General features: G+C 44.0%; 1 non-coding gene across 1 annotated transcript; it reads right to left on the bottom strand.

Moving 5' to 3' along the window:
• Nucleotides 1-12,128: 12,128 nt before the first annotated feature.
• LOC119937068 lies at nucleotides 12,129-12,266 on the bottom strand. Its single transcript, XR_005453918.1, has one exon. It is a non-coding gene; the product is annotated as a small nucleolar RNA SNORA7 (small nucleolar RNA).
• Nucleotides 12,267-13,831: the final 1,565 nt, after the last annotated feature.

Raw genomic sequence — 13,831 nt, 5'->3', positions numbered from 1 at the left:
GTATCCTTAAGCAATTTGATATTCACACCCACTCCATCCCCACAACACTTATGTACAACTCCTTACACTCTGCCATATCCCGTCTCTGTAATTTCTTCTAATGACCACCTCCGCTTCTAGACTGTACGTAGGCAGGGCCAGTGTTACTATAGTGTATTTTCCCAAGTGCTTAGTACAGTATTCTGTACCCTGTAGGTACTCAAGAAATTCATTCAATCATATTTATTGAGCACTTATTGCATGTAAAGCACTCTACTAAGCACTTGAGAGAATACAATATAGCAAACATATTCTTGCCCACAACAAGCTCACAGTCTGGATGGAACACTGATGGATTGATTCAAAGCCTCCATTGCTGGTAATTCTGCTTTGCCATTAGCGGTTGAATATGGTACTTTTTAAGTGCTTACTGTGTGACAAGCACTGTTCTAAGCACTGGGGTAGATACAACTTAATCAGGTTGGACACAGGCCCTGTCCCACTTTACAGATGAGGTCATTGAGGCCCAGAGAAGTTAAATGACATGCCCAAGGTCGCACAACAGACCCCTGGAGGAGCTGGAATTAAAACCCAGGTCTTTCCAACTCCCAGGCCCATGGTCTATTCACTTAGGCAGGCAGCTTCTCCAGTGCTCATGGGTTGCATCAAAGAAGTTAATTTGCAGGGTACTTGAGTCTTGTACCAGGGGTTTTGAGTTCGAGTTTAGCTGTTGTGTTTAGAGCGTTTTCAGTTGCTTTCATTCTCCAGGAACTTCAAGCTGACCTATCAGGTTGATTTGGGAGCTGATATATTAGTTGGAAGGTAGACAACAGCCCTCACTGGGAGTTAAGCACTTAGTACAGTGCTCAGTACACAATAAGCGCTCAACAAATATGACTGAATGAATGAATGATAGGTGGTTGGGGTTAGGGCTGCAGTCTGAATCAGAATGGATCAGAATAGCCATGTTCCAAGCATTGTTCTAAGCACTGAGGTAGATACAAGTTAATCAGGTTGGACATTGTCCCTGCCCCACAGGATTTTCACAGCCTTAATCCCTGTTTTATAGATGAGGGAACTGAGGCACAAAGAAGTGAAGTGAGTTGCCCATCGTGTCACTGCAGACAAATGGCGGAGCTGGAATTAGACCCCAGATCTTTCTGATCCCAGGCCCAGCCTCTATCCACTAGGCCATGCTGATTTACATTTTGTTCCTCTATTCCCTTTGGCTTTATTTTGAAAGAGAATTTGGGCTCTCATTTCATGGAGGATCTAGAAGGGTGTATGTGTGTGTGCGTGTGTGTGTGTGCGTGCGTGAAAATCTATCTGTATTTAACCAACCCAATGAGCTGGTAACTCTGATATTTTCAGCCATTATCCACTTCAGCAAGGTGCTCCATCTTAAGCATCATAAAGAATTTTTTTGGTAATACCTTTTCTCCTAACTATGGGGCTGGTGTGTCTATTTCCCTTTCAGAAGAGGGAAAGGATCAAGGGAACATGTCTGCAGAGCATCTGAGCCCTGATGCAGGAAACCGGCAAGTAGATTGAAGGGTTTGCTGCTCTCACTCTGCATTAGCAGGCACTTTTTCTGTCCTGTTCCAGACCAATTCTGCAGTTCTAATATATTCAGAACCTGTCCAAAAAATATCAGTCTTAAAATTTTTCCTCAGTCTTTCCCCATCTCTTTGGGTGTCAAATTGGAGCAGGATGCACGAGAAGTTTCAGGCCAGTCCTGAGGGTCAGAACTTCAATTTACTTCAAATTTTCACCACTCCACTGCCTTATATATATATATATATATATATATATATATATATATATATATATATGTTTATTTATTTATTTTTAAGACATGGTCTAATTCCTTTCCAGCCCCTTTTCAGTGGGTTTGGGCTAATTGGGCGAGAAGCAGCGTGGCTCAGTGGAAAGAGCAAGGGCTTTGGAGTCAGGGGTCATGGGCTCGAATCCTGACTTGTCTGCTGTGTGACCTTGGGCAAGTCACTTAACATTTCTGAGCCTGTTACCTCGTCTGTAAAAATGGGGATTAAGACTGTGAGCCCCACGTGGGACAACTTGATCACATTGTATCACCCCCAGCACTTAGAACAGTGCTTTGTACTTAGTAAGCACATAACAAATGCCATCATCATCATTATTATTATTATTATTATCAATTGGCAGAGAGGGGTCAGGCTGTGGCATCTGGTGTTTTCCCTGAGGAAATCATGGTTCTGTCTGAGGGAAATGTTTTTCACATTTGGAGGAAAAAGTGTCCTGTAAATTGCTGCATAATCCTCGTCTTTCTAAAATGCCCCAGCCACAAGGCACCCTGTTCTATGGTCAACTGGAAACAGCCAAACACAAGAAGGAAGAGCAGAATAAACTATTTAATGGTACATTGATGTTCAGGCTCAATCAATCAATGGTATTTATCAGTACTTACAGTAGGTAGAGCACCGAACTAAATGCTTGGGACAGTACAATATCACAGAATAAATAGATCAATCCCTGCCCTAACGAAGCTTCTTCTACAACATATGCTACAGAAGTGGCTATAGACTATGGGGGGACTTCTGCGATGGCAGATTGGCCAGACTGGTGGGCATTCATTCAATTGTATTTTTTGAGCTCTTACTTTGTGCCAGGGGGCTGGGATGGGGGGTGATTAAAGGGAGTAAGGGCGATGCTACCTCGTTCTCACCTGTCCCACCATCAATCCCTGGCCCACATCCTTCCCCTGGCCTGGAATGCCCTCCCTCCACACATCCGCCAAGTTAGCTTTCTTCCTCCCTTCAAAGCCCTGCAGAGAGCTAACCTCCTCCAGGAGGCCTTCCCAGGCTGAGCCCCCTTTTTCCTCTCCTCCTCCTCATCCCTCCACACAACACCTGTATATATATATTTGTACAGATTTATTACTCTATTTTGTACATATTTACTATTTATTTTGTTAATGATGTGCATATAGCTTTAATTTTATTTGTTCTGGTGATTTTGACATGTTTTGTTGCCTGTTTCCCCCTTCTAGACTGTGAGTCCATTGTTGGGTAGGGACCGTCCCTATATGTTGCTGACTTGTACTTTCCAAACGCTTAGTACAGTGCTCTGCACACAGTAAGTGCTCAATAAGTTCGATTGAATGAATGAATGAGGAAAAGTGGGGCTTAATCTGGGAAGGCCTCTTGGAGGAGACGTCTTCAATGAGACTTTGAAGATGGGAAGAGACACTGTCTGATTAGAGGAGAGAGAGCATTCTAGGCCAGATTGCTCTCCTTCCGGATGCTAAGATGCAGGAAACAAATTCACCCTCTCAGGGACCAACCCAGAATTAGCAACTTAGCCTGAAGAAGAGAGCATGACCTGGTGGAATAACCTACTAATCAATCAGTGGTATTTACTGAGCACTTACTATGTGCAGAGCACTGTACTAAGTGCTTGGGAGAGTACAGTGCAATAGAATTAACAGACATGTACCTGCCCATAATGAGCTTTCAGTCTATAATCCTGGTTCTGCGAACTACTTGCTGCGTTACCTTGGGAAAATCGCTTAACATCTCTGTGCTTGTTTCCTCAACTATAGAATAGGAATACCTGTTCTCCCTCCTGCTGAGACTGTAAGCCCCATGTTTAATTAACTTGTACCTACTCCAGTGATTAGAATAGTGTTTGCATAGTAAGCCCTAAACAAGTATCATAAAAAATGCAGCACAGGATGATCTTTAAATGTAAGAAGGAAGGAGAAATTCTGGATCAGTAGACTAGATTTTATTGGGGGTGAGGGGGAGGGAAAGCAAAACCTCTAAATCTGTTGCTAGGCAGAAAGAAACACCAGAGTTTGTGTGTTTTTCAACACTCTGGTTTGAGGATTCAGTAGGAAAAAAACACTGCACAAGTCAGTTCTGAAATTAACCTGTACCAACTGCTCCTAGTGGAAAGGGAGGGAAAATCGAATTTAGTGTTTTTAATCGTATATCCTTGGAATGACTTTGTTAATGCTATAAGGCTAATTTGAGGTATGAAAGCTATTTGACAGCACTGGGTAACCATGCTTAAAGAGAAAGAAGTCTATGACAATGATGACAAAATGAATAACCAGCTAAAATGCAATTTTGCCAAAGCCTAAGTTAATAGCAGGAAGAATTAAATTTGGTTCCCTGAAATATGCCCTCATTGTTGAATTAGGTGCTCTCTGTGCTAGTAGGAAGCAACTGAAGCATGAGCTTATGGGTCTGATTCTGATTTCCCCCACAATTCTTTCTTTCCACAGCTAGAGAATTTTCTTTAAAGACTGCCCATTGCATATGGATCTGAAAATGGTACTCACATGGCCTAGTGAATGGAACACGGGCTTAGGAGTCAGAAGGACCTGGGTTTGAATTCTGATTCTGCCACTTGTCAGCTGTGTGACTTTGGGCAAGTCACTTCACTATGCCTCAGTTACCTTATCTGTATAATGGAGGTTAAGACTGTGAGCCCCACATAGGGCAAACTGATGACCTTGTGTCTACCTCAGAGCTTAGAACAGTGCTTGGCACATTGTAAGTGCTTAACAAACACCATTAGCAATGACCACTCCCTTTTGTGTTGCCCTTGCACTTGAATTTACTCCTTTTATTCACCCTTCCATCAGCCCCTCATTTAAATTAATGTCTGTCTCCCCATCCAGGCTATAAGCTGGTTTTAGGCAGGGAATGTGTCCACCCACTACATTATATTGTATTCTCCCAAGCCCTTAGTACAGTGCCTATACACAGTAAGCACTCAATAGATACAACTGATTGATTAACAGAAGTGCAACTTGATCTTAATCTTGTTTTGTTGTCTGTCTGCCCCTTCTAGACCGTGAGCCCATTGTTGGGTAGGGACCGTCTCTATATGTTGCTGATTTGTACTTCCCAAGTGCTTAATACAGTGCTCTGCACACAGTGAGTGCTCAATAAATACGATTGAATGCATGATTGAATGAATGAAAATCTGTGAGATGGGAAAATAATCTCTCTGCATGTCCTATTGCAGAATCCTATATTTTCATGATTTTTTTTGTAGGAATTCAAATGTTATGATCAAGTCTAAAGCCTTCTTACTAGATCCTTCTCCTAGAACCTATTTGAATGTCCTACCTAAATGAGAAACACTTAAGTTGTCTTTAATACCAATCTCTTAGCTTATGAATTTTATCAGATCACTTCATTGATTCCAGAGCTTTAAGGGATTCCAGAGAAGGATTGCCAGCTGACTGGTTTTATACCCAAAAGCTGTTTTCCAGTGGTCTGCCCCCTATCCTATACAGACCCAGCATTGGATACATTTTTGCCAGGTATTTTTTATTTCCAAACTCCCACCTCCCAAGTTCTCATCTCTTTCCTCCAGGTTTTGAGGGTCGGAAGCAATGCCTGTGTTACCAGGGACAAAATGACTCCGGGGGCAACTAGGGAATTCAGGGGTTCTCACGGTGAAACATTCTAGGTTTGGGGCAGCTCGGTGTACTTCTGCAAATTTGTCTCTACAATGTCATCATTTTAGACCGTGTGTCTCATGAAACGGGTGATGTTAGAGGCTACCCAATTCCCAAGCAGGGGATCTCTGCAGATCCTTCACCCAAATGTCCCCTAGAAAGGACAAGATAGCTCTCTGAAGGACATGAAGTCTGCCACTTGCCTGTTATCTTGAATTGGGCAAGTCACTTAACATCTGTGTGCCTCAAGTTCCTCATCTGTAAAATGGAGGTAAAATAGTTGTTCTCCCTCCCCCTTTAAGATGTGAGCCCCAAGGGGGATAGAGGCTAAGTCTGATCTGATTGTATCTACCCCAAAATTTAGCAAAATGTCTTATCATTATTGCATGTGGCATCCAGCTTCTCTGTGACCTTCAGTCAATCAGTGGTATTTACTGAGCTCTTACTGTGTGTAGCGCATTATACTAAGCAGGTGGGAGAGTACAGTACAGCAGAATTGCTATTCACATGCCCTGCCCACAACAAGGATACAGTCTAGAGGAGAATACAGAAATTAATGCAAATACATTATGGATGTATACATAAGTGCTGTGGGGTGAGTGTGTGACTTGGGGCAAGTCACTTAACTTCTCTGTGCCTCAGTTACCTCATCTGTAAAATGGGGATTAAGACTGTGAGCCCCACACGGGACAACCTGATCACCTTGTATCCCCCCCCCCCCCCAGTGCTTAGAATAGTGCTTTGCACATAGTAAGTGTTTAACAAATGCCATTATTATGATTATTATTTACCAAGTGCTTAAAGTACTTAGAGAAGCAGCATAGCTCAGTAGAAAGAGCACGGGCTTGGGAGTCAGAGGTCATTGCTTTTAATCTCGACTCTGCCACTTGTCAGCTGTGTGACTTTGGGCAAGTCACTTAACTTCTCTGTGCCTCAGTTACCTCATCTGCAAAATGGAGATTAAGACTGTGAGCCCCACGTGGGCCAACCTAATCACCTTGTATCCCCCCCCAGTGCTTAGAACAGTGCTTTGCACATAGTAAGCACTTAAATACCATCATTATTGTTATTATTAAAGAGTACAGATCCATGTACATAAACGATGCAGATGGGAAAGGGAGTTGTGAAACAGTGCTTAATCAGGGAAGGCCTCCGGGAGGAGATGTGATCTTAAGGCTTTGAAGGAGGGTAATGTGGTAGTCTGGCATACGTTGAGGGGGAGAGAGTTCCAGGCCAGAAGAAGGACATGGGAAAAGGGTCTGTGTCAAATAGATGAGATAAAGACATGGTAAGCAAGCTGGTCATCGAGGAATGAAGTGTACAGGCTGGGTTAAAGTAGGAGATCACTGAGGTGAGGTAGTAAGAGTTAAGATGATTGAGTGCTTTAAAGCTGATAAGGAGTTTCTGTTTGATGTGGGGGAGGATGGGCAACCACTAGCAGTTCTTGTGGAGTGGGGAGACCTGAACTGACCGTTTTTATAGAAAAATGATTCCAGCAGTAGAATGATGTATGGACAGGCGGCCGGGAGGTCAATGAGGTGACAGGTGCAGTAGTCTAGATAAAATGGGCCAAGTGCCTGGATCAAGTTAGGAGCAGTTTGGTTGGGGAGAGGAAAGGTTGGATTTTAGCGATGCCGTGAAAGTAGAACCAATAGGATTTGGTGACAGATTGAATATGTGGGTTGTATGAGAGAGGATGAATCAAGGATTGTGCCAAGGTTCCAGGCTAATTTTCAAGAATCTTGTTTGTGATCACTTGGGCTGCTGGTTGTAACAAATTGCCAATCTCCAACTCCTAAGTGCTCCAGACAGAGCCTCTCCAACTTCCAGGATCCCTCCAAAAGCAGATTTAATGCTGAAAACCAGGTGCCTCAGCTGGTGATGGGGGTCATATAGGTAATCTGGCCCAGCCAAGCTAAAATAATTCTCTCCAAGCCCCTTTCCCGTATCCTTCTTCTGGTATGGAACTCTCTCCCCCTCCACATACGCCATGTACCTCCACCTCACTAGTGTCACAACCCCTCTAGACTGCAAATTAGTTGTGGGGAGGGAATGTCTGTTATTTGGTATATTGTAATTTCCCATGTGCTTAGTATGGTGCTCTGCACATCATTAATGCTCAATACAATTGACTGACAACTAGTCAGTCCCCTCAAGCCTGATATGACTCTGCTTGCTGCCTTGACAAGTATGAGGTATGGTTTCTAGAGCTGGGCCAGTTTTCATTGTTCAGCACTCTCTAAGGAACCAGATACATGGTGCTGTGTGGGAGTGACCCCCAAGAAATGGGGCAGAAATGAAAGCTGGCTGGAGGATGGTGGAGAAACCCACAGATGGAGGGGAAGAGAGAGAGGACAGGGAGATAAAGGAGGGACAAAGAGGCAGGGCAGAGGAAAAAGATGGAGAGGCAGAAAGGGGAAAAATAGGGAAGAAGACAGAGTTGGAAGGGGGGTTGGGATGGACAGAGAAGGGAGAGGAAGAAGGGGGATGATGAGGCATTACTGTGCTCTTGCCATCACCACCTAACCCTAACACTTCTCCTGGACTGGGGGGTCCAGCCTGTTGCCCACACCATTCCTTTATGAGCCAAGTAGTGGGTGGATGGCAGTGAGTAGTGGATGTCAGGAGCTATTACTATAGTAGTAGTCAGTCATATTTATTGAGAGCTTACTGTGTGCAGAGCACTGATGATGATGGTATTTGTTAAGCACTTACTATTTGCCGAGCACTGTTCTAAGTGCTGGGGTGGACACATGGTAATCAGGTTGTCCTACATGGGGCTCACAGTCTTAATCCCCACTTTACAGATGAGGTAATTGAGGCCCAGAGAAGTTAAGTGGCTAGCCCAAAGTTACACAGCTGACGAGTGGCAGAGCTGGGATTAGAACCCATGATCTCTGACTCTCAAACCTGTGCTCTTTCCACTAAGCCATACAACCGAGACCTCACACTTCACTCCTCTAATGCTAACCTTCATACTGTACCTTGATCTTGTCTATCTTGATGCTGACCTTCTTCCACATCTTGCCCCTGGCCTGGAACACTCTCCCTCCTCCTATCCAACATACAATTACTCCCCACACTTCAAAACCTTATCAAAGGCCCATCTCTTGCAAGAGGCCTTCCCTGATTAAGCCCCCCTGCCCCGCCTTTCCTGTTCTCCCACTCCCTTCTACACCACCCTGACTTGCTCCCTTTATTCATCTCCCATCCCAAACCCGCAGTGGTTATTTACAAATGTAATTTATTCATATTAATGTCTCTCCCTATTGTAGACTGTAAGGTCATTGTGGGTGGGGAATATGTCTGTTTACTGCATTGTATTCTCCCAAGAGCATAGTGCAGCATTCTGCACACAGTAAGCATTCAAATATGATTGACTAGCAATAGTATTTATCAGGAATTGCTGTGTGCAGAGCGTTAAACTAAGTGCTGGGAGAGAACACAAGGGTGGGAATTAGACACGACTCCTGTTACCGCCTGGTGACCCCAGTTGAGGCAGAAAACTCCCATCAGTAGTTTGGGGTGCTCATGGTGGCACCACCAACTGCAGACACTGAACAAGAGGAGATGAATGATTAGCTTTCTCCCTCTGCACCACACATCACTGGGCAGTGTAGACTGGAGGTCAGTCAATCATATTCAGTGCTTAATGCATGCAGAGCAGTGCACTAAGCCCTTGGGGAGGGTAAAATATAACAGACATATTCCTTGCCCACAATGAGCTTACAGTCTAAAGGCGAGGGTCAGAAGGGCAGTGATTCCCCTTCCATGCAACTTAACCCAAGAAGATGTTGAGAGGGAAAATGCATAAGATGCTAAAGCCACCCACCAAGAAATGAATCATGAGTTGTCAGTGGGTAGCTAATTGGATGCTCTTAGCAGCCATATGGAATTCCCCTTCCTCCTCCTTCACTATTGATTTTTCTCAGATGGCTCGACTTTGATGCAACACAACTAGTCCTGGAGCCAAATGATCAGTAACCCCTCAGAAAGAACTGTTACTAGGCGTGTGACTTGAAGAGCGTGACAGAATCATAAATGGAATGGGCATATTGTACCAATGCCCGAAGAAGCTATCCCACTGGCTTCATGGTGTTTTCTTTACAATGGCTTCCGTGGTCCTCTTGGGCCATTATTTTTGTTGTCATGGTAACTTACCCCAAGCATTTCCCAAAATATCTTTGGCGATAAATGCCATTAATTCATTTTCAGGCAATAATTATTAACAATATCCCTTGGGCAGAAACGAAGGCAGTCCTGAAAAAAAAAAGTCCATAAAAAAAATTTCACAAGAAAAAATTCAACTCCATCAAGTGGATTGAAGTCAGTGTTTGCAGAGGTGAGGGTAGTCATTTCTACTTCAGTCAGATGCCCTGATGGAAAGAAAACTGTAACCATGAATATGAAAATAAAATTTCAAATGGTTACCCACTTCTCTTTGCATCAAGCAGAAATATTGACTTGGATAAACTCCATCAACTCTCTCTCCCTCCAACTTGGCCACTCTCTGGTCCCACCACACTCCAGCTCACACTCTGTTTCTCTCCATCTATACTACTCATTCCTGTCTCTCCTGCATCTACCTATTTTTTCATGTCCTCTCCTGCAGTAACTCCCTCCCATCTGTTGTGTGACCTTGGGCAAATCACTTAACTTCTCTGTACCTCTGTTACCTCATCTGTAAAATGGGGATGTGAGCCCCATGTGGGCCATTGACTGTCCAACCTGATTAAATTGTACCTACCCCAGTGCTTAGTACAGTGCCTGGCATATAGTAAATAATTAAATACCATTAAAAAAAATGTCATCTTTCCCATCTTAAAAGTCCTTCTGAAATCACATCTCCTCCAGGAAGCCTTCCCTGATTCATTTCTAATCCCTCCTGCTTTTATCCCTCCAGCTGCCAATTCATTCATTCATTCAATTGTATTTATTGAGCGCTTACTGTGTGCAGACCACTGTACTAAGCACTTGGGAAGTACAAGTTGGCAACATGTAGAGACGGTCCCTATCCAACAACGGGCTTACAGTCTAGAAGGGGGAGACAGACAACTAAACAAAACATGTGGGCAGGTGTCAAGTCATCACAATAAATAGAAATAAAGCTAGATGCACAGTAACAAAATAGAGTAGCAAATATGTACAAGTAAAATAGAGTAATAAATCTGTACTAACGTATATACAGGTGCTGTGGGGAGGGGAAGGAGGTAGGGTGGGGGGGGATGGGGAGGAGGAGAGGAAAAAGGGGGCTCAGTCTGGGAAGGCCTCCTGGAGGAGGTGAGCTCACAGTAGGAGTGCTCTTCTAGACTGTAAACTCACCGGTAGACTGTGAGGTCACTGTGTACAGGGAATGTGTCTGCCAGTATTGTTATTGTGGCTTAGTGGAAAGAGCCCGGGCTTGGTAGTCAGGGGACGTGGGTTCTAATCCCAGCTCCCACACTTGTCTGCTGTGTGACCTTGGGCAAGTCACTTAACTTCTCTGTGCCTCAGTTACCTCATTTATAAAATGGGAATTAAAAGTGTGAGCCCCACGTGGGATAACCTGATTACCCTGTACCTACCCCAGTGCTTAGAACAGTGCTTGGCACATAGTAAGCATTTAAGAAATATCACAATCATCACTTAGTACAGTGCTCTGCTTACAGTAAGCACTCAAATAGTACTTACTCAAAAGTACTTAAAAGCTCTCAACCTTCCATAGCACTGTTGTTCATCTCACAAACCCTACGACTTTAAGTTCTGACTCTTCCTCCTATTTGTGATTGATTTTTAGTGTCTTTCTGTTCTGCTAGATTGTAAGATTTTTAAGGGCAGGAATCAAGTCCAGTAATTCTGTGGTAATAATAATGATAATGGCATTTATTAAGTGCTTACTATGTGCAAAGCACTGTTCTAAGCGCTAAGGAGGTTACAAGGTGATCAAGTTGTCCCATGGGGGGCTCATAGTCTTAATCCCCATTTTCCAGATGAGGTAACTGAGGCCCAAAGAAGTTAAGTGACTTGCCCAAAGTCACACAGCTGACCATTGAGGGACCTGGGATTTGAACCCATGACCTCTGGCTCCCAAGTCCAGGCTCTTTCCACTGAGCCATGCTGCTTCTCTGGTATGCTACTAAGTGTCTAGTGCAGAGCTCTGGACCCACTTGTCTTGTCTTATGCCATCGAGTCATTTCTGACCCATGGCAACACCATGGACACATGTCTCCCAGAAGGCCCCGCTCTCCATCTGCAATCATTCTGGTAGTGGATCCATAGAGTTTTCTTGGTTGAAATATGGAAATTGCCACCTCCTGCCTGGTAAACCTGAGTCTCTGCTCTTGACTGAGGCCCTTCCTTCCTCTCCCCCTCGTCCCCTTCTCCATCCCCCCATCTTACCTCCTTCCCTTCCCCACAGCACCTGTATATATGTATATATGCTTGTACATATTTATTACTCTATTTATTTATTTATGTATCTTACTTGTACATTTCTATCCTATTTTATTTTGTTGGTATGTTTGGTTCTGTTCTCTGTCTCCCCCTTTCAGACTGTGAGCCCACTGTTGGGTAGGGACTGTCTCTATGTGTTGCCAATTTGTACTTCCCAAGCGCTTAGTACAGTGCTCTGCACATAGTAAGCACTCAATAAATACGATTGATTGATTGATTGACTCTCTCCCATGCCACTGCTGCCCAGCATGGGTGAGTTGTGACTTGTAGCAGATTGCCTTCCACTCACTAGCCACTCCCCAAACTAGGAATGGAATGGGTAGGTCTCTGCCTGACTCTCCCTCCTGTAGCTGAGACTGGTAGAGTCCTGGAAACTCTCCAGATGCGACCTTGAGGGATCTGGACCCACTGGGGGCTGAATAAGATTGATTTCTTTACTGCAGTGGTGCTTTACCTTTTCAGACTATAGCATGTTTAATCTTAGTTTAATTTTTATGTGGAACTTTCCATTTTCCTGATCATTGTTGTCGCTCTTTTCTTTTCCTTCTCCAACTCTAATGTCCTTCCCAAGCTATGCAGAGCAGTACTGTACTTTATGCTCCTTTTCTTGGTTACCTAAACTTTCTGGCATGACAGTGGGAGACTGTGAGCCCGTTGTTGGATAGGGACCATCTCTATATATTGCCGATTTGTAGTTCCCAAGCGCTTAGTACAGTGCTCTGCACACAGTAAGCACTCAATAAATTCGATTGAATGAGTGAAAGTCAGTCTTGCTATAAGACTCATTTCTGTGTCTGATTCCCCCTCTGATCCTAGTAACATTTTTAGAGTTCGAGAGGTACGTTCCTCTGGATATCTACATTCCATCAAAATCTTTGGAACAAGCCAAGCTTCTGTGTTTTTAATAGCACTTATTGTGTGCCAGGCACTGTACTAAGCATTGTGGTAGATACAAGTTAATAAAGTTGGACGCAGTCCCTGTCCCAAGTACAACTCATAGTCTCAATCCCCATTTTACAGAGGAGGTAACCAAAGCCTAGAGATGTTAATTGTGGGATTTGAGCATTTTCTATGTGCCAGGCACTGTACTAAGTGCTGGGGTGGATACGAGCTAATCAGACTGGACACAATCCCTGCCCAAGTGACTTACCTAAATTCACAAAGCAGACAAGTGCAGAGCAGAAAGTGGAATCCAGGTCCTTCTGATTCCCAGGCCCATGATCTGTCCACTAGGTCACACGGCTACTAATTCTAACTTGCCGAAATGGTGGGAGGGAATAAATATGCATCCTAACTCAGAAAGCTGGAAACCAACCAACCAGCCATTTAGAACCAGGAGTAGAACTTGATTATACTGAGTCTGAAACAAGGGATCATGTCTAATTCCTACCTGTGTATTCATTCCTAACTTTTATTACAGTATTTGGCACACAGTGAGTGCTCAAATATTATTACTACTGAGGAGCAGCATGGCCTAGTGGAAAAGCATGGGCCTCAGTCAGAGGAGTTGGGCTTTAATCCTGACTCCACCACGTGCTTGCTGTGTAACCTTGGTCAAGTTACTTAACTTCCCTGTGCCTCTTACCTCATCTGTAAAATGGGGATTCAATATAAATTACAGTAGCGGTGTGGCTCAGTGGAAAGAGCCCGGGCTTGGGAGTCAGAGGTCATGGGTTCTAATCCCAACTCTGCCACTTGTCAGCTGTGTGACTTTGGGCAAGTCACTTGACTTCTCTGTGCCTGTTACCTCATCTGTAAAATGGGGATTAAGACTCTGAGCCCCATGTGGGCTAACCAGATTACCTTGTATCCCCCCCAGCGTGTAGAACAGTGCTTGGCACCTAGTAAATGCTTAACAAATGCCATCATTATTATTTTTATTATTATTATGTTCTCCCTCATGTCAATTATGAGCCTTGTGTGGGACAGGGACTCTGATCTGATCATCCTATATCTTCCTGATTG

This window comes from Tachyglossus aculeatus, chromosome 1 (genome assembly GCF_015852505.1).
Source record: "Tachyglossus aculeatus isolate mTacAcu1 chromosome 1, mTacAcu1.pri, whole genome shotgun sequence".
Classification (NCBI taxonomy): domain Eukaryota; kingdom Metazoa; phylum Chordata; class Mammalia; order Monotremata; family Tachyglossidae; genus Tachyglossus; species Tachyglossus aculeatus.
This window is presented reverse-complemented; position numbering and strand designations above follow the sequence as displayed.